Source organism: Ambystoma mexicanum, unplaced genomic scaffold, assembly GCF_040938575.1.
Source record: "Ambystoma mexicanum isolate Mex_15411 unplaced genomic scaffold, UKY_AmexF1_1 Mex_scaf84, whole genome shotgun sequence".
NCBI classification, from domain to species: Eukaryota; Metazoa; Chordata; class Amphibia; order Caudata; family Ambystomatidae; genus Ambystoma; species Ambystoma mexicanum.
Genome location: NW_027182504.1, coordinates 356,478 through 378,171, shown reverse-complemented (window position 1 = coordinate 378,171; position 21,694 = coordinate 356,478). Strand labels below are relative to the sequence as shown.

Below are 21,694 nucleotides of genomic sequence, written 5' to 3'. Positions count from 1 at the left end.
ATAGATCCTGTTAAAATGTATTTTTTTAACATAATGCACTGTAAGAAACCATAAGATATATAATAATTTCATATACAAAACAATGAACAATTGGGTTTAACTATGCTCTTAGCACAAAATCAACAAAATGCAGTAGAGAAACAGTTACGTTTTGCAGAATTTGTGCATTGACAAAAGGTTTTTTCCAGGTTCCAAGATCTACATGTGATACGAAATGTATGAATTCTTGCAATGGAAACCTCACTGTATTTTACCAAGGCAGATAAATGACATCTTTTGTACCCCTTATACTTATAAGGAGGGTTTGGTGGCTGAAAATGCATTGCTTTGATGGTGATTGCATGTTGCTTCCACTTTGTACATATTACTGAATAAATAAAGGTGAACATTTCAGAAATTGGGTTATAACTCAGGGGTAGAGCATTTCACTGCAGATCAAGAGGTCCCTAGTTCAAATCTGGGTGCCCCCTTGTCCAACTGTTTTACCTGTAGAAATATTTTTTTAATTAAATAAATTGAAGAAAACATTTACAATCTTAGCATTTTATGTAATGAGCAACACATTTCTACATTTGAAATACTCCTGATCATCACTTGAAACATAGGATAAACACTATCAAGCTGTTTAGGATTTCTTCATATGATACAAGCTGTGCTTTACATTCACCCAAGTTCTACTGTTGATATGATTATTTTGAAATAGTCCATTGGAAGCTCATATGAATGTTATAAAACTGTGGTGGAAACCAATAATATGCCCTTAATGAAATGTATTAATTTGTACAGCTGACCAGAAGTGCACTGATGTCATTAGTTCTACAAGTTCCATACAGTCACCCACTCTATCACCTTTTTAAAAAAGGGCAGTTTTCAGCATTCAAGGGTTTAACTCAGTGGTAGAGCATAGGAGTGCAGTTCAAGAAGTCCCTGTTTCATAACCATATACCCTCGTCAATAGATCCTGTTAAAATATTTTTCAACCCAATGCACTGTAAGAAACAATAGGATATATCATCATTTCATATAAAAAAAAATGAACAATTGGGTTTAACTATACTCTTAGCACAAAATTAACAAACGGCAGTAGAGAAGCAGTTACGTTTTGCAGAATTTGTGCATTTGACATAAGATTTTTTTCCATGTTCCAAGATCTACATGTGATACGAAATGTATGAATTCTTGCAATGGAAACCTCACTGTATTTTACCAAGGCAGATAAAGGACATCCTTCGCACCCCATATACTTATAAGGAGGGTTTGGTGGCTGAAAATGCATAGCTTTGATGGTGATTGCATGTTGCTTGCACTTTGTACATATTACTGAATTAATAAAGGTGTACTTTTCAGAGCTTGGGTATAGCTCAGTGGTAGAGCATTTGACTGCAGATCAAGAGGTCCCTAGTTCAAAACTGGGTGCCCCCTTGTCCAACTGTTTTACCTGTAGAAATATTTTTTTAATTAAATAAATTGAAGAAAACATTTACAATCTTAGCATTTTATGTAATGGGCAACACATTTCTACATTAGAAATACTCCTGATCATCTCCTGAAACATAGGGTAAACACCATGAAACTGTTTAGGATTTCTTCATATGATACAAGCTGTGTTTTACATTCACCCAAGTTCTACTGGTGATATTATCAGTTTGAAATAGTCCATTGGAAGCTCATATGAATGTTATAAAACTGTGGTGGAAACCAATAATATGCCCTTAATGAAATGTATTAATTTGTACAGCTGACCAGAAGTTCACTGATGTCATTAGTTTGACAAGTTCCATACAGTCACCCACTCTATCACTTTTTTAAAAAAGGGCAGTTTTCAGCATTCAAGGGTTTATGTCAGTGGTAGAGGGTAGGAGTGCAGTTCAAGAAGTCCCTGTTTCATAACCCTATACCCTCTTCAATAGATCCTGTTAAAATGTTTTTGAACCCAATGCACTGTAAGAAACAATAAGATATATCATCATTTCATATACAAAACAATGAACAATTGGGTTTAACTATGCTCTTAGCACAAAATCAACAAATTGCAGTAGAGAAGCAGTTACGTTTTGCAGAATTTGTGCATTTGACAAAAGTTTTTCTTCCATGTTCCAAGATCTACATGTGATACAACATGTATGAATTCTTGCAATGGAAACCTCACTGTATTTTACCAAGGCAGATAAAGGAAATCTTTTGTACCCCTTATACTTATAAGGAGGGTTTGGTGGCTGAAATTGCATTGCTTTGATGGTGATTGCATGTTGCTTCCACTTTGTACATATTACTGAATTAATATAGGGGAATATTTCAGAATTGGGGGTATAGCTCAGTGGTAGAGCATTTGACTGCAGATCAGGAGGTCCCTAGTTCAAACCTGGGTGCCCCCTTCTCCAACTGTTTTACCTGTAGAAATAAATTGAAGAAAACATTTACAATCTTAGCATTTTATGTAATGAGCAACACATTTCTACATGTGAAAGACTCCTGATCATCTCCTGAAACATAGGGTAAACACCATTAAGCTGTTTAGGATTTCTTCATATGATACAAGCTGTGTTTTACATTCACCCAAGTTCTACTGGTGATATTATCAGTTTGAAATAGTCCATTGAAGGCTCATATGAATGTTATAAACTGTGGTGGAAACCAATAATATGCCCTTAATGAAATGTATTAATTTGTACAGCTGACCAGAAAGTGCACTGATGTCATTAGTTCTACAAGTTCCATACAGTCACCCAATCTATCACCTTTTTTAAAAAGGGCAGTTTTCAGCATTCAAGGGTTTAACTCAGTGGTAGAGTGTAGGAGTGCAGTTCAAGAAGACCCTGTTTCATAATCATATACCCTCTTCAATAGATCCTGTTAAAATGTTTTTTAACCCAATTCACTGTAAGAACCAATAAGATATATCATCATTTCATAAACAAAACAATGAACAATTGGGTTTAACTATGCTCTTAGCACAAAATCAACAAACTGCAGTACAGAAGCAGTTACGTTTTGCAGAATTTGTGCATTTGACAAAAGATTTTTTTTCCATGTTCCAAGATCTACATGTGATACGAAATGTATGAATTATTGCAATGGAAACCTCACTGTATTTTACCAAGGCAGATAAAGGACATCCTTCGCAACCCTTATACTTATAAGGAGGGTTTAGTGGCTGAATTTGCATTGCTTTGATGGTGATTGCATGTTGCTTGCACTTTGTACATATTACTGAATAAATAAAGGCGAACATTTCAGAAAGGGGGTATAGCTCAGTTGTAGAGCATTTGACTGCAGATCAAGAAGTCCCTAGTTTAAATCTGGATGCCCTCTTCTCCAACTGTTTTACCTGTAGAAATAAATTGAAGAAAACATTTACAATCTTAGCATTTTATGTAATGAGCAACACATTTCTACATTTGAAAGACTCCTGACCATCTCCCGAAACATAGGGTAAACACCATGAAACTGTCTAGGATTTCTTCATATGATACAAGCTGTGTTTTACATTCACCCAAGTTCTACTGGTGATATTATCAGTTTGAAATAGTCCATTGGAAGCTCATATGAATGTTATAAAACTGTGGTGGAAACCAATAATATGCCCTTAATGAAATGTATTAATTTGTACAGCTGACCAGAAGTGCACTGATGTCATTAGTTCTACAAGATCCATACAGTCACCCACTCTATCACCTTTTTAAAAAAGGGCAGTTTTCAGAATTCAAGGGTTTATGTCAGTGGTAGAGCGTACGAGTGCTTTTCAAGAAGTTCCGGTTTCATGACCGTATACCCTCTTCAATAGATCCTGTTAAAATGTATTTTTTTAACCCAATGCACTGTAAGAAACCATAAGATATATAATAATTTCATATACAAAACAATGAACAATTGGGTTTAACTATGCTCTTAGCACAAAATCAACAAAATGCAGTAGAGAAACAGTTACGTTTTGCAGAATTTGTGCATTGACAAAAGGTTTTTTCCAGGTTCCAAGATCTACATGTGATACGAAATGTATGAATTCTTGCAATGGAAACCTCACTGTATTTTACCAAGGCAGATAAATGACATCTTTTGTACCCCTTATACTTATAAGGAGGGTTTGGTGGCTGAAAATGCATTGCTTTGATGGTGATTGCATGTTGCTTCCACTTTGTACATATTACTGAATAAATAAAGGTGAACATTTCAGAAATTGGGTTATAACTCAGGGGTAGAGCATTTCACTGCAGATCAAGAGGTCCCTAGTTCAAATCTGGGTGCCCCCTTGTCCAACTGTTTTACCTGTAGAAATATTTTTTTAATTAAATAAATTGAAGAAAACATTTACAATCTTAGCATTTTATGTAATGAGCAACACATTTCTACATTTGAAATACTCCTGATCATCACTTGAAACATAGGGTAAACACTATTAAGCTGTTTAGGATTTCTTCATATGATACAAGCTGTGCTTTACATTCACCCAAGTTCTACTGTTGATATGATTAGTTTGAAATAGTCCATTGGAAGCTCATATGAATGTTATAAAACTGTGGTGGAAACCAATAATATGCCCTTAATGAAATGTATTAATTTGTACAGCTGACCAGAAGTGCACTGATGTCATTAGTTCTACAAGTTCCATACAGTCACCCACTCTATCACCTTTTTAAAAAAGGGCAGTTTTCAGCATTCAAGGGTTTAACTCAGTGGTAGAGCGTAGGAGTGCAGTTCAAGAAGTCCCTGTTTCATAACCATATACCCTCGTCAATAGATCCTGTTAAAATGTTTTTCAACCCAATGCACTGTAAGAAACAATAGGATATATCATCATTTCATATAAAAAAAAAATGAACAATTGGGTTTAACTATACTCTTAGCACAAAATTAACAAACTGCAGTAGAGAAGCAGTTACGTTTTGCAGAATTTGTGCATTTGACATAAGATTTTTTTCCATGTTCCAAGATCTACATGTGATACGAAATGTATGAATTCTTGCAATGGAAACCTCACTGTATTTTACCAAGGCAGATAAAGGACATCCTTCGCACCCCATATACTTATAAGGAGGGTTTGGTGGCTGAAAATGCATAGCTTTGATGGTGATTGCATGTTGCTTGCACTTTGTACATATTACTGAATTAATAAAGGTGTACTTTTCAGAGCTTGGGTATAGCTCAGTGGTAGAGCATTTGACTGCAGATCAAGAGGTCCCTAGTTCAAAACTGGGTGCCCCTTTGTTCAACTGATTTACCTGTAGAAATATTTTTTTAAATAAATTGAAGAAAACATTTACAATCTTAGCATTTTATGTAATGGGCAACACATTTCTACATTAGAAATACTCCTGATCATCTCCTGAAACATAGGGTACACACCATGAAACTGTTTAGGATTTCTTCATATGATACAAGCTGTGTTTTACATTCACCCAAGTTCTACTGGTGATATTATCAGTTTGAAATAGTCCATTGGAAGCTCATATGAATGTTATAAAACTGTGGTGGAAACCAATAATATGCCCTTAATGAAATGTATTAATTTGTACAGCTGACCAGAAGTGCACTGATGTCATTAGTTCTACAAGTTCCATACAGTCACCCACTCTATCACCTTTATAAAAACAGGGCAGTTTTCAGCATTGAAGGGTTTATGTCAGTGGTAGAGCGTAGGAGTGTAGTTCAAGAAGTCCCTGTTTCATAACCATATACCCTCGTCAATAGATCCTGTTAAAATGTTTTTCAACCCAATGCACTTTAAGAAACAGTAGGATATATCATCATTTCATATACAAAACAATGAACAATTGGGTTTAACTATGCTCTTAGCACAAAATCAACAAACTGCAGTAGAGAAGCAGTTACATTTTTCAGAATTTGTGCATTTGACAAAAGATTTTTTTTCCATGTTCCAAGATCTACATGTGATACGAAATGTATGAATTCTTGCAATGGAAACCTCACTGTATTTTACCAAGGCAGATAAAGGACATCCTTCGCACCCCATATACTTATAAGGAGGGTTTGGTGACTGAAAATGCATTACTTTGATGGTGATTGCATGTTGCTTGCACTTTGTACATATTACTGAATTAATAAAGGTGAACTTTTCAGAACTGGGGTATAGCTCAGTGGTAGAGCATTCGACTGCAGATCAAGCGGTCCCTAGTTCAAATCTGGGTGCCCCCCTTGTTCAACTGTGTTACCTGTAGAAATATGTTTTTTATTAAATAAATTGAAGAAAACATTTACAATCTTAGCATTTTATGTAATGAGCAACACATTTCTACATTAGAAATACTCCTGATCATCTCCTGAAACATAGGGTAAACACCATGAAACTGTTTAGGATTTCTTCATATGATACAAGCTGTGTTTTACATTCTCCCAAGTTCTACTGGTGATATTTTCAGTTTGAAATAGTCCATCGGAAGCTCATATGAATGTTATAAAACTGTGGTGGAAACCAATAATATGCTCTTAATGAAATGTATTAATTTGTACAGCTGACCAGAAGTGCACTGATGTCATTAGTTCTACAAGTTCCATACAGTCACCCACTCTATCACCTTTTTAAAAAAGGGCAGTTTTCAGCATTCAAGGGTTTAACTCAGTGGTAGAGCGTAGGAGTGCAGTTCAAGAAGTCCCTGTTTCATAACCATATACCCTCGTCAATAGATCCTGTTAAAATGTTTTTCAACCCAATGCACTGTAAGAAACAATAGGATATATCATCATTTCATATACAAAACAATGAACAATTGGGTTTAACTATGCTCTTAGCACAAAATCAATAAACTGCAGTAGAGAAGCAGTTACATTTTGCAGAATTTGTGCATTTGACATAAGATTTTTTTCCATGTTCCAAGATCTACATGTGATACGAAATGTATGAATTCTTGCAATGGAAACCTCACTGTATTTTACCAAGGCAGATAAAGGACATCCTTCGCACCCCATATACTTATAAGGAGGGTTTGGTGGCTGAAAATGCATAGCTTTGATGGTGATTGCATGTTGCTTGCACTTTGTACATATTACTGAATTAATAAAGGTGAACTTTTCAGAGCTTGGGTGTAGCTCAGTGGTAGAGCATTTGACTGCAGATCAAGAGGTCCCTAGTTCAAAACTGGGTGCCCCTTTGTTCAACTGATTTACCTGTAGAAATATTTTTTTAAATAAATTGAAGAAAACATTTACAATCTTAGCATTTTATGTAATGAGCAACACATTTCTACATTAGAAATACTCCTGATCATCTCCTGAAACATAGGGTAAACACCATGAAACTGTTTAGGATGTCTTCATATGATACAAGCTGTGTTTTACATTCACCCAAGTTCTACTGGTGATATTATCAGTTTGAAATAGTCCATTGGAATCTCATATGAATGTTATAAAACTGTGGTGGAAACCAATAATATGCCCTTAATGAAAGGTATTAATTTGTACAGCTGACCAGAAGTGCACTGATGTCATTAGTTCTACAAGTTCCATACAGTCACCCACTCTATCACCTTTATAAAAAAAAGGGCAGTTTTCAGCATTGACGGGTTTATGTCAGTGGTAGAGCGTAGGAGTGTAGTTCAAGAAGTCCCTGTTTCATAACCATATACCCTCGTCAATAGATCCTGTTAAAATGTTTTTCAACCCAATGCACTTTAAGAAACAGTAGGATATATCATCATTTCATATACAAAACAATGAACAATTGGGTTTAACTATGCTCTTAGCACAAAATCAACAAACTGCAGTAGAGAAGCAGTTACATTTTGCAGAATGTGTGCATTTGACAAAAGATTTTTTTTCCATGTTCCAAGATCTACATGTGATACGAAATGTATGAATTCTTGCAATGGAAACCTCACTGTATTTTACCAAGGCAGATAAAGGACATCCTTCGCACCCCATATACTTATAAGGAGGGTTTGGTGGCTGAAAATGCATTACTTTGATGGTGATTGCATGTTGCTTGCACTTTGTACATATTACTGAATTAATAAAGGTGAACTTTTCAGAACTGGGGTATAGCTCAGTGGTAGAGCATTTGACTGCAGATCAAGCGGTCCCTAGTTCAAATCTGGGTGCCCCCCTTGTTCAACTGTGTTACCAGTAGAAATATTTTTTAATTAAATAAATTGGAGAAAACATTTACAATCTTAGCATTTTATGTAATGAGCAACACATTTCTACTTTAGAAATACTCCTGATCATCTCCTGAAACATAGGGTAAACACCATGAAACTGTTTAGGATGTCTTCATATGATACAAGCTGTGTTTTACATTCACCTAATTTCTACTGGTGATATTATCAGTTTGAAATAGTCCATTGGAATCTCATATGAATGTTATAAAACTGTGGTGGAAACCAATAATATGCCCTTAATGAAATGTATTAATTTGTACAGCTGACCAGAAGTGCACTGATGTCATTAGTTCTACAAGTTCCATAGAGTCACCCACTCTATCACCTTTTTTAAAAAGGGCAGTTTTCAACATTCAAGGGTTTAACTCAGTGGTAGAGCGTAGGAATGCAGTTCAAGAAGTCCCCGTTTCATAATCATATACCCTCTTCAATAGATCCTGTTAAAATGTTTTTCAACCCAATGCACTGTAAGAAACAATAAGATATATCATCATTTCATATACAAAAGAATTAAGAATTGGGTTTAACTATGCTCTTTTTTTTTTTTTTTTTTTAACTTCTTTTTATTGGTTTTACAACATAAAAGGAATGGGAGAGAACAAACAAAACAGAAACAAAAGTCCCCCTCCCATTTTCCTTTCCCCCTTCCCCCCCCTCCCTCTCCCCAAAGGCTGCCGCAGTATGTTCGTGGTCCGTTGCCGCCTCGGGGCCGGCGCCGGCCGTTGTCAAGTTCGTAGCGGAGGGGCCAGTCTCCCGGTGGCCTCCCTCCTTTCCCTGGGAATTTCCCTTGGTCTTGTCTTTGCATGTGTTTGCTGGTCTTTCCCAGTTGGAGTTGCACTGTTCAGAGTCTGCGCTGGTCACGACCTCGTCTCTCTCTTCCCGTTAGTTCTCTTCTTCTGAATTATGTAGTGCCTCCCGACGTGGGCGGTTCAATTTCATCGTTTCCTGAGTCACCTGGATCGGTAATGTCAGTCGTATCGTCCTCGCCTCCGCTGCCAAACAGGTCTTGCACCAGGGAGTTCCATGCTTGTAGTCTGGCTCCACTGTCGCTCTCTCCCCCTTGTGTAGCTCTCGCCCAGACTGCCGTCTCTGCTATTGCCCATTTTTGTAGGTCGGCCCACCATCCTTCCTTCGAGGGGCCTTCGCTCTTGTTCCATGCCATCGATATGCGGCGTTTCGCTAGTATTGTCATTAAATCCTTCATTTTTGCCACGTGTGTCATCTACCGGTGCCCCCTTGGGAACAGTCCCAATAGGTATGTTGCTGGCGTTCTTGCTGGCATCTGTATGTCTGCTGTCAACGCCTTTTCTCTCACCGTGTTCCAGAAGTCTGCTATTTGCGGGCACGACCAGAACATGTGCACCATGTCGGCCTGTTCGTCTCCGCACCGCGGGCAGCTCCGGGTTTGTCCTTCTCCCATCTTTGACATTCTCTTGGGGGTTAGATATGCTCTGTGTACTATGTATATCTGCAGTTGTCTGAACCTGGCGTTTCTGGACACCTTTTTTGCGTACATGAGGACTTTGTTCCATTCCTCGTCTTCGAAGGGTTGTTGCAGTTGCTCTTCCCACTTCATCCGTGCTGTTAGTGTTTTTTTGTTGGTGTGTCCCAGTATTTGCTCATAGAGTCTGGACACCGTATGACCTCCTTCGGATATATCGTACCATGCCTCTAGTTCCCCTTCGGTGTCCTCAGGCTCTGGCATAGTGCTCCACCTCTTCTTTATTGTCTGAACTAGGCTATTGTGCAGGATGAATTGGCCCCTGTGTACATCTTGTTCGTCCATCAGGGTCTGGAATTCAACCCACTGTCCATCACGCCACAGGTCCCCAATTTGGGCCACACCTTTGTCTTCCCATTGTGCCCTGTACGTGGTCAGGCTGGCCACTCGGGTGTCCACCAGCCCCGCCAGTGGGATATGTCTTGAGCAGGGGTCTCGTATGCCCTGTGTCTTCCAGGCTCTTTTCCATAGTGTTCGGCCTAGTTGGGCTATTTTGGGTAGGTCTTTGGCTTGGGCGGCATTGACCCATAATAATTCTCTCAGGTGGTACCTCCGGAGTGCTGGCCCAATAATTATTGCATCTATTGAGGTCTCCTCGCCCAGCCATCGCACCACAAATTGGAGTTGTGCTGCCAAATAGTAATATTCAAAATCTGGGAGTTTGATGCCCCCCCACTCATAGCTTCTCTGTAGTGTGCTTAGTGCCACCCTGTTTCGTCCCCCTCCCCATAGGAAGGTTCTCGCCATAGTGTGTAGGCGCTTGAAGAAGGGCCTTGGTATGTTGTATGGGATGTTCGTGAAGTAATATAAGAGTCGGGGTAGGACTGTCATTTTTAGTAGTGCCGCCCGGCCTATCATGCCCAACGGTAGCGTCTGCCAGAATTTCATAGCCTTTTCAATTTTGTCTAAAGCTATTTGTGTGTTACCTGCGTGTGTTTCCCTGGTGTCGTGATAGATCTCCACTCCTAGGTATTTGAAGGTGTTCGGGGCCCACGTGATGCCCAGAGGCGGTAATTGATCTGACGGCACTGCGCGTAGGCCTGCCAGGGGAAACAGCACGGATTTTTCTCTGTTGACCACTATTCCGGATAACCTACCAAACGCGCGCAGCGCCTCTAGTAAGTCCTGCAGGTGGGTGCGTGGGTTCTGTATGTAAAGGAGTATATCGTCTGCGTATATGGATATCTGGTGTGTTTCTCCGTCTATCTCTATGCCCGTGTCTTTGTAATCCGTTCTTAGGAATACTGCGAACGGCTCCAGGGCCAGGATATATAACATTGGGGACAGGGGGCATCCCTGCTTTGTGCCTCGCTCTATGCCCCATTCCCTAGAAACTTGTCTACCCGTCTTGACTCTCGCTCTCGGGTCTTTGTATAGTAGTTCTATCCATCTTGTAAACCCTTGTCCAATCCCATAGTGGGTGAGCGTTCCCAGGAGCCAGTCCCATCCCACCGAATCGAATGCTTTGATTGCATCCAGTGAGGCTACAGCACACTCCCCTCCCTCCTGGTTTGTCCTTTCTATAACATAGTGGAGTCTGCGCAGGTTCCAGGACGTGTTCCGTTCTGGCACGTACCCTGTCTGGTCCGTGTGGATCAGGGTGGGTAGCACTCTTTTCAGGCGGTTGGCTAGTGCCGCCGTCAGGATCTTGGAGTCCTGGTTTATTAGGGAAATCGGTCTATAGGAACCGCATTCGAGGGGGGGCTTGTCCGGTTTAAGGATCGGGATTATTATAGATTCTGACATACTACTCGGGAGTCTTCCTTTCTCGTATGCTTCCTCTAGTGTTTCTAGCAGTCTCGGGGCTATGTCATTTTTATATTGTTTGTAAAATTCCCCCGGGAGCCCATCTGGCCCCGGAGATTTCCCTGTCGGGAGCTGGGCGATTACCTCCGTTAGTTCCTCTACAGTGAGAGGGGCGTCTAATATTTGGGCCTGTTCCTCCGTCAATTGTGGGAGTCTAATTTCCGCGAGGGCTTCCTTCAGGTCCCCCTCCTCTGCCTCCTGGACCCTGGAGTATAAGTCCTCGTAAAACTGCGAGAACACCTCGTTTATTCCCTCTTGGGACCTTATCACCTCTCCTTTGCTGTTCTGAATTTCATTGATTGGCTCCCGCTTAGTCTCCTGCTTGGTTAGCCAGGCCAGGAGTCTGCTAGGCTTGTCCCCCTCAGCATGTAGTTTCTGTATATATTTCCCGTAGTCTAGTCGTCCCAATCTTTCCCAGGTCTCCACGCACTGTTGTCGCAGGGTGGTGAGGTTCTCTTGTTCCGCCCCCTTCTCCCCCGCTTGTCTCTCAGCCTTCTCGATTTTCCTTTCTAACTCATCTAGTTGTGCTAGGGTTTCTCGTCTGAGACCTCCCATTTTCCCCATCGCCTCCCCTCTGACTACCACCTTGAAGGCCTCCCAGACCGTTCCTGTGCTTTCCACACTACCCTCATTATGTTCAAAATAGTCTTCTATTACGCTTTGGATGTGTTCCTGGAAGCCCGCGTCCAATAATGCCTCTGCCCTCAACCTCCATGTTGGTATAGGGGCTCTCCTGTGTGTGTGCGCCCATGTGATCGTCTGGGGGGCGTGGTCAGATAGGGTTCGCGCGTGTATGTATGCCTCAGTGAATTCCCCCAGTGTCTCCTTGCCCGTAAACAGGTAGTCTATCCGTGTGAATGTCTTGTGTGGGGCACTATAATGCGTGTATCCCCTCTCTTCCCCATGTACCTTCCTCCAGACGTCCTCGAGTCCGAGCTGGTCTAGTATCTGTTGTAGTGCTCTCGCTGGCGGCGCCGCTCTCTTGTGCTTATTATCCGACCTGTCCAGCCGGGGGTCCAGTGTGCAATTATGGTCGCCTGCCCAAATCATCGTTGCATTCCTGTACGGGGCCAGCCGGGGCGGGAGCGTTCTGAAGAAGGCCGTAGCGTCGTGATTAGGGGCATAGGTGTTCACGAGGCATATCTCCCGATTTTCTAGCATCCCATGGACTACCAGGATTCTCCCTTCCGTGTCTTTCTCTTGGTTGATGAGCTGGAATGGGACGCCCGGGGCGACCCAGGTTATGACTCCTCTGGCGTAGTTGGAGTATGTTGCACTATACATCTGGCCTCCCCATTTTTTCTTTATTTTGGCCTGTTTTTCCGCCGTCAGGTGCGTCTCTTGCAACAGTGCAATGTGGGTCCTTGTTTTATTTAACCAGGTATAAATCCTTAGCCTCTTGACGTATGCGTTCATCCCCCTGACATTCCACATGACAATTCTTAAGACATCTCGGTCCTTGTGGGGACTAGCGCTTGCGGCCTGTTCTTTCCCATGGGCTCGCTCGGTGTCTTATTCTCTCGGTGTGTTCCTGCCGGGGATCTGTGTCCCTTCTTCTGGCTGTTGAGTTTTGAATCGTCCGTTCGTTTTCTCTCTCGGGTCGGTTCTCTCTCTGTTGGCCGCTCTTTGTTGTGGGCGGTCTTGCCTCGTGCTTCCCGCCAGCTTTTTGTTTGTGGGTACTGTCCCCTGAATTTGTTTTCCTTGCCGATTCTTTGTGTGTGACAACTGTTATTTCCTCTTCCGCTCTCCTCCTCTCTTTGCGGGCTTTGCCTTAACTTCCCAACTGTTATAACTGTTAACCCAAATAACGTCAACAAACGCCCAGCCTCCCCTCCTCTGCTCGGGCTCCACCGCTTTCCAGGTGCCGCTTTTTCCTCCTCGGCCTTGCCTGTCGCGGCGTAGTGTCTTGAAACTGACACTATAAACATTGTTTTTACTGGGGCTTCTCTGTGGGTCTTGGCGGTTCCCTCTCCCCGAGTCTTGTGCTCCCTTTGTAAGTCTCTTTACTGTGGGCTTTTCAACTTGGTGGCTGTCGGTTGCTCCTTTTCGTTACTTCCCGGTAGGGCATCTCTACCGTCTTGTTCTTGCTCCTGTAGCGTTGGGTATACTTGTCGTGCCCGGTTCTAGTCTCTATTTTGCTGGGGGTGGTTTCTGTTTCGCTCGTTCCTCTCTGCCGACTGTGGAATCCCACGCTGGTCCATCCACTCCTGGGCGTCGGTCGTTGTCTCGAAGATCTGTGTTTTTCCGTCATGCAGTATTTTTAGTTTGGCTGGATACAGCAGCATGAATTTCACCCCTGCCGCTCGAAGGCGCTCTTTGGTCTGCCAGAACTGGGCTCTCTGCTTTTGCACAAGTACCGTATAGTCTGGATATATCGTTATCCTGGCCCCGTTCCTTGTGATGTTCCCTCCTTCTCTCGAGAAAGTCAGGATTTTTTCCCTATCCTTAAAGTTCATAATTTTTGCGATCATTGGTCTTGGTGGTGCTCCTGGGCGCGGTCTTCTAGTCAGCGCCCGGTGTGCCCTTTCTACCACGAAGCCTTGGGATAGGGTCTCTGCTCCCACTTCTTGGATCAGGAGGTTCTCTATGTAGTTCGTGGGGTCCCTTCCTTCCTCCCCCTCTGGCAGCCCCACTATTCGTACGTTGTTGCGCCGGGCCCTGCCTTCTGCGTCTTCAGCTCTGCGTTCTAGTATATTAATTCTTTCCAGTGCTTCCGACATTTGTGTTCGCGAGGCGGACACTTCCACTGAGTTACTCTGTGCTTGTTGTTCCACTGTTGTCATCCTTTCCGCCAGGTTTCTCGTATCTTGTCTAAGAAGTCCCACAACTACCATCACTGCGTCTAACTTGCCTTCTATCGACGTCTTTAACGCCCCTATGGCTTCCAGTATGCTGCTTTCCACTTGCCTGATCTCTCCTTGCGTGGCGTATGACTCCGGCGTGTCTTTCTCCCCAGCCCCTGGCTGCTGGTCGTCGTTCTTCCGGGTGAATGTCTCCATGACTGTTTGTCTCCCTCTGCCGCTTTTAGGCTTGTCTGGCATGTTAGTACCCACTGCTCTTGGCCTGTAGTTGGGCCCTATTCAGTCTGGTTTCGTTTGTGCTTCAGTGGGTCCTTGCTCAATTCCCACACTCGCTTCCACTCTTCCTGCGTGTGTTACCTTTTCATTAAGCGATTTCTCTCTGTGTCTTTACCCTCTTTGTCCGTTTGCCGTGTCTCTCTCCGGTGTTCTCTTCCCTCTCGCTTTTGGGTGGTTGGAGTCTGTGCCTTGCGTGAGGCGGCTCTTCCCCCAGCTTCTGCCTGTGTGGGGGGGGGTCTGTTTGTGCTGGGTGGATTTGTGGTTTGTAGTGACTGTTACGTTCTCTCCCCCGCTTGCTGGTTATCTGTGAGGCAGCTGGTTGGGGTGGTGTCCGGGTCTATATGTAATTCTTTTGCTCTCCTCGTTACTACGGCGGCTACCTTCTTCTCTTATGTCGTCTCTGTTAGGTCTCGGGTTTCCTGACCCGCCCCGCGGTATGTCTCTTGTTCCCTGGGCCTGGTTCCTGTGTCTCGGCGTTACCTCCCTGCTCGGGATCTCCCGCTGCTTTGCCGGCTCTGCTAGTCACCTCTGCGGCAGGGAAGGGCTCTTCTTCGGTTCGATCTGTGGGCCGCTTCCTGTCCGTGGGTCTCGGCGCCTTCTTCCTTCCCCGTTTGGTGTCGCGCTGTTTCTGTAGTGCTGTCTCGGGCTTCTCTTCCTGTTGCTGCCGTCGGTGCCTTGTCTCGCTGCCGGTCGGGTGATGCTCCGATCCTGCTTGGGCTGGGCGTTGATCTGCTGTCTCCCTCGGTTCCGCTCCGGACTGGCAGGTTAGGGCTCTTCTTCAACGATCCGATCTGTGGGCTGCCTCGTATTCTTCCCTGCTTCTCCTATCGGGTTCCGCTGCTGCTGCTACGCACCTCCGCGTTGGCAGGGGGAGGGTTGTTTTGGGTCTAGTCTGTGGGCCGCCTCTCGTTCTCCGCTGTCTCTCCTCTCGAGGTCCCTCGTTGCACTGCTGGGTCTCCGTCGTTGCTGCTCACTTCCGTGTCGGTCGGGAGAGGCTCTTCTGCGGTCCGGCCTATGGATCGCTCTTCGCTCTCCGTTTCTTCTCGTTGTGGGATCCCTCGTTGCTCTGCTGCTGCTCACCTCCGCTTCGACGCGAGGGAATCTGCCTCGGTTCAGTCTGTAGGCCGCTTTCGATCCGTTCTGCCTCGCCTTCCGGGCTCTCCGGTTGTTCTGATGGGCCTCCGCCGCTTCTACACTCCTCCGCGTCAGGGGAGGGCTCTCTTGGTCCGGTCCACGGGTCGTCTCCCAGTCTCCGCCGCCTCGTCTCTCGGGGTCCTGCGTCGCTCTGTTGGCTCTCCGCCGTTGACGCTCACCTCCGCTCTTCTGGGGCTCGGTCTGTGGGTCGCCCCTCGCCTCCGCTGCCTCACCGCTCAGGTTCTTTCGTTGTTCCGCTAGGCCCCCGCTGCCGCTGCTCGTCTCCGCATCGGCTGGGGAAAGCTGTTCTCCAGCTCCGGTCCGTGGGCCGCTTCCTGTTCTTGAGCCGCGCCGTCTTCACCTTCTCCGGGTCGGTGTCGCGCGGCTATCTCTGCAGTTGGCGTCTCGGATTTCTGCCACTCTGGTGGTATTTCGGTCCTGCCTGCGCTGGATGTTAATCAGCTATCTCGCCCGGTTCTACTCCTTCCCTTCGGCCTTCTTCGTGTGTTGAGACGCGGGTCTCTTTTTCAGCGCTGCGCGCCCGCCATTTTGTTGGTGGTGCCGCGCGTCTCTGTCTCTTCTCGTTTTCGCTCTTCTGGCCTCCGTTTTTCGTCGGGTCTTCTCCCGTGTGTGCCTTGGGTCTTCCGACGCCTTTCCCTGGCGTTTGTTTGGGTTTTTTTTTTCCTAATATACGCCTTTCTCAGGATCTTTGGTCGGATCTGGTGGGAGCCTCTCGGAGTCTGCTCACTCTCGCATGGCCGCCAAGCCACGCCCCCGGGTTTAACTATGCTCTTAGCACAAAATCAACAAACTGCAGTAGAGAAGCAGTTACATTTTGCAGAATTTGTGCATTTGACAAAAGATTTTTTTTCCATGTTCCAAGACCTACATGTGATACGAAATGTATGAATTCTTGCAATGGAAACCTCACTGTATTTTACCAAGGCAGATAAAGGACATCCTTTGCACCCCATATACTTATAAGGAGGGTTTGGTGGCTGAAAATGCTTTGCTTTGATGGTGATTGCATGTTGCTTCCACTTTGTACATATTACTGAATAAATAAAGGTGAACATTTCAAAAATGGGGGTATAGCTCAGGGGTAGTGCATTTCACTGCAGATCAAAAGGTCCCTAGATCAAATCTGGGTGCCCCCTTGTCCAACTGTTTTACCTGTAGAAATATGTTTTTAATTAAATAAATGGAAGTAAACATTTACAATCTTAGCATTTTATGTAATGAGCAACACATTCCTACATTTGAAATACTCCTGATCATCTCCTGAAACATAGGGTAAACACTCTTAAGCTGTTTAGGATTTCTTCATATGATACAAGCTGTGTTATACATTCACCCAAGTTCTACTGGTGATATTATCAGTTTGCAATAGTCCATTGGAAGCTCATATGAATGCTATAAAACTGTGGTGGAAACCAATAATATGCCCTTAATGAAATGTATTAATTTGTACAGCTGACCAGAAGTGCACTGATGTCATTAGTTCTACAAGTTCCATAGAGTCACCCACTCTATCACCTTTTTTAAAAAGGGCAGTTTTCAACATTCAAGGGTTTATGTCAGTGGTAGAGCGTAGGAGTGTAGTTCAAGAAGTCCCTGTTTCATAACCATATACTCTCTTCAATAGATCCTGTTAAATGTTTTTCAACCGAATGCACTGTAAGAAACAATAAAATATATCATCATTTCATATACAAAACAATGAACAATTGGGTTTAACTATGCTCTTAGCACAAAATCAACAAAATGCAGTAGAGAAACAGTTACGTTTTGCAGAATTTGTGCATTTGACAAAGTTTTTTTTCCATGTTCCAAGATCTACATGTGATACGAAATGTATGAATTCTTGCAATGAAAACCTCACTGTATTTTACCAAGGCAGATAAAGGACATCTTTTGTACCCCTTATACTTATAAGGAGGGTTTGGTGGCTGAAAATGCATTGATTTGATGGTGATTGCATGTTGCTTCCACTTTGTACATATTACTGAATAAATAAAGGTAAACATTTCAGAAATGGGGGTATAGCTCAGGGGTAGTGCATTTCACTGCAAATCAAAAGGTCCCCAGTTCAAATCTAGGTGCCCCCTTGTCCAACTGTTTTACCTGTAGAAATATTTTTTTAATTAAATAAATGGAAGTAAACATTTACAATCTTAGCATTTTATGTAATGAGCAACACATTTCTACATTTGAAATACTCCTGATGATCGCCTGAAACATAGGGTAAACACCATTAAGCTGTTTAGGATTTCTTCATATGATACAAGCTGTGTTATACATTCACCCAAGTTCTACTGGTGATATTATCAGTTTGCAATAGTCCATTGGAAGCTCATATGAATGCTATAAAACTGTGGTGGAAACCAATAATATGCCCTTAATGAAATGTATTAATTTGGACAGCTGACCAGAAGTGCACTGATGTCATTAGTTCTACAAGTTCCATAGAGTCACCCACTCTATCACCTTTTTTAAAAAGGGCAGTTTTCAACATTCAAGGGTTTATGTCAGTGGTAGAGCGTAGGAGTGTAGTTCAAGAAGTCCCTGTTTCATAACCATATACTCTCTTCAATAGATCCTGTTAAATGTTTTTCAACCCAATGCACTGTAAGAAACAATAAGATATATCATCATTTCATATACAAAACAATGAACAATTGGGTTTAACTATGCTCTTAGCACAAAATCAACAAAATGCAGTAGAGAAACAGTTACGTTTTGCAGAATTTGTGCATTTGACAAAGTTTTTTTTCCATGTTCCAAGATCTACATGTGATACGAAATGTATGAATTCTTGCAATGAAAACCTCACTGTATTTTACCAAGGCAGATAAAGGACATCTTTTGTACCCCTTATACTTATAAGGAGGGTTTGGTGGCTGAAAATGCATTGATTTGATGGTGATTGCATGTTGCTTCCACTTTGTACATATTACTGAATAAATAAAGGTAAACATTTCAGAAATGGGGGTATAGCTCAGGGGTAGTGCATTTCACTGCAAATCAAAAGGTCCCCAGTTCAAATCTAGGTGCCCCCTTGTCCAACTGTTTTACCTGTAGAAATATTTTTTTAATTAAATAAATGGAAGTAAACATTTACAATCTTAGCATTTTATGTAATGAGCAACACATTTCTACATTTGAAATACTCCTGATGATCGCCTGAAACATAGGGTAAACACCATTAAGCTGTTTAGGATTTCTTCATATGATACAAGCTGTGTTATACATTCACCCAAGTTCTACTGGTGATATTATCAGTTTGCAATAGTCCATTGGAAGCTCATATGAATGCTATAAAACTGTGGTGGAAACCAATAATATGCCCTTAATGAAATGTATTAATTTGTACAGCTGACCAGAAGTGCACTGATGTCATTAGTTCTACAAGTTCCATAGAGTCACCCACTCTATCACCTTTTTTAAAAAGGGCAGTTTTCAACATTCAAGGGTTTATGTCAGTGGTAGAGCGTAGGAGTGTAGTTCAAGAAGTCCCTGTTTCATAACCATATACTCTCTTCAATAGATCCTGTTAAATGTTTTTCAACCCAATGCACTGTAAGAAACAATAAGATATATCATCATTTCATATACAAAACAATGAACAATTGGGTTTAACTATGCTCTTAGCACAAAATCAACAAAATGCAGTAGAGAAACAGTTACGTTTTGCAGAATTTGTGCATTTGACAAAGTTTTTTTTCCATGTTCCAAGATCTACATGTGATACGAAATGTATGAATTCTTGCAATGAAAACCTCACTGTATTTTACCAAGGCAGATAAAGGACATCTTTTGTACCCCTTATACTTATAAGGAGGGTTTGGTGGCTGAAAATGCATTGCTTTGATGGTGATTGCATGTTGCTTGCACTTTGTACATATTACTGAATTAAATAAAGGGGAATTTTTCAGTAATGGGGGTATAGCTCAGTGGTAGAGCATTTGACTGCAGATCAAGAGGTCCCTAGTTCAAATCTGGGTGCCCCCCTTGTTCAACTGTTTTACCTGTAGAAATATTTTTTTAAATAAATTGAAGAAAACATTTACAATCTTAGCATTTTATGTAATGAGCAACACATTTCTACATTTGAAATACTCCTGATCATCTCCTGAAACATAGGGTAAACACCATTAAGCTGTTTAGGATTTCTTCATATGATACAAGCTGTGTTGTGCATTCACCCAAGTTCTACTGGAGATATTATCAGTTTGAAATAGTCCATTGGAAGCTCATATGAATGTTATAAAACTGTGGTGGAAACCAATAATATGCCCTTAATGAAATGTATTGATTTGTACAGCTGACTAGAAGTGCACTGATGTCATTAGTTCTACAAGCTCCAAACAGTGACCCACTCTATCACCTTTTTAAAAAAGGGCAGTTTTCAGCATTCAATGGTTTAACTCAGTGGTAGAGCGTAGGAGTGCAGTTCAAGAAATCCCTGTTTCATAACCATATACCTTCTTCAATAGATCCTGTTAAAATGTTTTTCAACCCAATGCACTGTAAGAAACAATAAGATATATAATCATTTCATATACAAAACAATGAACAAATGGGTTTAACTATGCTCTTAGCACAAAATCAACAAACTGCAGTGGAGAAGCAGTTCCGTTTTGCAGAATTTGTGCATTTCACAAATGTTTTTTTTCATGTTCCAAGATCTACATGTGATACAAAATGTATGAATTCTTGCAATGGAAACCTCACTGTATTTTACCATGGCAGATAAAGGACATCTTTTCTACCCCTTATTCTTATAAGGAAGGAGGGTTTGGTGGCTGAAATTGCATTGCTTTGATGGTGATTGCATGTTGCTTCCACTTTGTACATATTACTGAATATATAAAGGTGAACATTTCAGAAAGGGGGGTATAGCTCAGTGGTAGAGCATTTTACTGCAGATTAAGAGGTCCCTAGTTCAAATCAGGGTGCCCCCTTATCCAACTGTTTTACCTGTAGAAATAAATTGAAGAAAACATTTACAATCTTAGCATTTTATGTAATGAGCAACACATTTCTACATTTGAAATACTCCTGATCGTCTCCTGAAAGATAGGGTAAACACCATTAAGCTGTTTAGGATTTCTTCATATGATACAAGCTGTGTTTTACATTCACCCAAGTTCTACTGGTGATATTATCAGTTTGAATTAGTCCATTGGAAGCTCATATGAATGTTATAAAACTGTGGTGGAAACCAATAATATGCCCTTAATGAAATGTATTACTTTGTACAGCTGATCAGAAGTGCACTGATGTCATTAGTTCTACAAGTTCCATACAGTCACCCACTCTATCACCTTTTTAAAAAAGGACAGTTTTCAGCATTCAAGGGTTTAACTCAGTGGTAGAGCGTAGTAGTGCAGTTCAAGAAGTCCCTGTTTCATAACCATATACCCTCTTCAATAGATCCTGTTAAAATGTTTTTCAACCTAATGCACTGTAAGAAACAATAGAATATATCATCATTTCATATACAAAACAATGAACAATTGGGTTTAACTATGCTCTTAGCACAAAATCAACAAACTGCAGTAGAGAAGCAGTTACGTTTTGCAGAATTTGTGCATTTGACAAAAGATTTTTTTCCATGTTCCAAGATCTACATGTGATATGAAATGTATGAATTCTTGCAATGGAAACCTCACTGTATTTTAACAAGGCAGATAAAGGACATCTTTTGTACCCCTTATACTTACAAGGAGGGTTTGGTGGCTGAAAATGCATTGCTTTGATGGTGATTGCATGTTGCTTCCACTTTGTACATATTACTGAATAAATAAAGGTGAACATTTCAGAACTGGGGGTATAGCTCAGTGGTAGAGCATTTGACTGCGGGTCAAGAGGTCCCTAGTTCAAATCTGGGTGCCCCTGTGTCCAACTGCTTTACCTGTAGAAAGAAATTGAAGAAAACATGTACAATCTTAGCATTTTATGTAATGAGCAACACATTTCTACATTTGAAATTCTCCTGATCATCTCCTGAAACATAGGGTAAACACCATTAAGCTGTTTTGGATTTCTTTGTATGATACAAG

The 21,694-nt window shown here is 42.0% G+C and overlaps 3 non-coding genes across 3 annotated transcripts; all 3 read left to right on the top strand.

Annotated features, from left to right (window-relative positions):
* Positions 1 to 2,303: 2,303 nt before the first annotated feature.
* On the top strand, positions 2,304 to 2,375 carry TRNAC-GCA (transfer RNA cysteine (anticodon GCA)). Its single transcript has one exon. It is a non-coding gene; the product is annotated as a tRNA-Cys (tRNA).
* A 17,193-nt stretch (positions 2,376 to 19,568) lies between these two features.
* Positions 19,569 to 19,640, top strand: TRNAC-GCA (transfer RNA cysteine (anticodon GCA)). Its single transcript has one exon. It is a non-coding gene; the product is annotated as a tRNA-Cys (tRNA).
* Positions 19,641 to 21,458: 1,818 nt separating this feature from the next.
* Positions 21,459 to 21,530, top strand: TRNAR-GCG (transfer RNA arginine (anticodon GCG)). Its single transcript has one exon. It is a non-coding gene; the product is annotated as a tRNA-Arg (tRNA).
* Positions 21,531 to 21,694: the final 164 nt, after the last annotated feature.